Genomic DNA, 1,346 nt, shown 5'->3' with positions numbered 1-1,346 from the left:
GATGGTCTCGATCTCCTGACCTCGTGATCCGCCTGCCTCGGCCTCCCAAAGTGCTGGGTTTACAGGCGTGAGCCACCGCGCCCAACCAAACCAATGTATTTCTTAAATGTATTTGATTGATGTCTCATGCCTCTCTAAAATGTATAAAACCAAGCTGTACCCCAACCACCTTGGTCATATGTTCCCAGGACCTTCTGAGGACTGTGTCACAGGCCATGGTCACTCATATTTGGCTCAGAATAAATCTCTTCAAATATTTTACAGAAAACAAATACTTTACAGAGTTTTACTCTCTTCATTGTCAACCTGATACTCACTCACCTGACATTCCTGGTGGGTTGGGGTAGCCCTTTCCTGTCCCGCTGCTGCCCGCCTACCAACCTACTGTGTCACTCCCACCTCGGCCTCCCAAAACGCTGGGGTTACAGGCCAATATTCTTTATATTATATCAGCTTTTCTCTTTATTTGTTTTTACTTTTAAACTTTTTTGTTAAAAATGAAAACAGAAACACATTAGCCTAGGCTAGGCCTACACAGGGTCAGGATCATCAGTATCACTGTCTCCCGCCTCGTCATCTTGTCCCATCAGAAGGTCTTTAGGGGACTAGCGCACCTAGGGCTGTCACCGCCTATGATAACGGCTGCCCTCTGAATCCGTCCTGAAAGGCCTGCCAGAGGTTCTTCTTGAGCAAGCATCACTCTTTAAAGAAACGATCATGGTGATGTGCTTGGTTTCCTTTTTTCATCATAGATTTGCTTGGAAGCAGATAAGGCACTATGAACATTCCTCTCTACGAAAGAAAGCCTTCCGTGTTGAGGTCTATGCTTCAGACTTGTTAAGGTGCCTGTTGAGGTCTGCAAAGCTTTTGCTAAACCCTTCACTGTAAATTTTCTTGGGGCTCATCTTGTTTTTTTTGCCAGTTGCCTTTTCTCTTGCCCCTTCTTTGGCTCTGCCTCCGTCTTCCAGTTCCAACAGCTCCTCTTTGGTCAGTTCCTCAGGAACCACCTGGAGGCGCCCTCACCGCCATCCTCCTCCAATCCAGGCTGGAGTAGTTTGCCATCCTAGCCACAGCCGTCTTGAGTTTTGCAGCCTCCTCATCCTGGGCAAAACCTTTGAAGTCCTGGGTGAACTCTTGCATGTCCTCCTCTGGATGCCACTCACGCACACCTTGGCAAGCGCGCCTGGGTCATCACCCCAAGCTCAAACAAGGTTTCTGGCGCAGCCCTAGTTGCCATCCTTCCAGAGTTGCATCAGTGCCTTCTCGGCAGACTCTTCAGCTGAAGCTATAGCCCGGGCAAAGGACCTCCTCAGCCAGGCGGCCTTAAAAGCTGCTGTGAGTGCTGG

This window comes from Colobus angolensis, unplaced genomic scaffold (genome assembly GCF_000951035.1).
Source record: "Colobus angolensis palliatus isolate OR3802 unplaced genomic scaffold, Cang.pa_1.0 Scaffold143, whole genome shotgun sequence".
In the NCBI taxonomy this organism is placed as follows: domain Eukaryota; kingdom Metazoa; phylum Chordata; class Mammalia; order Primates; family Cercopithecidae; genus Colobus; species Colobus angolensis.
This window is presented reverse-complemented; position numbering follows the sequence as displayed.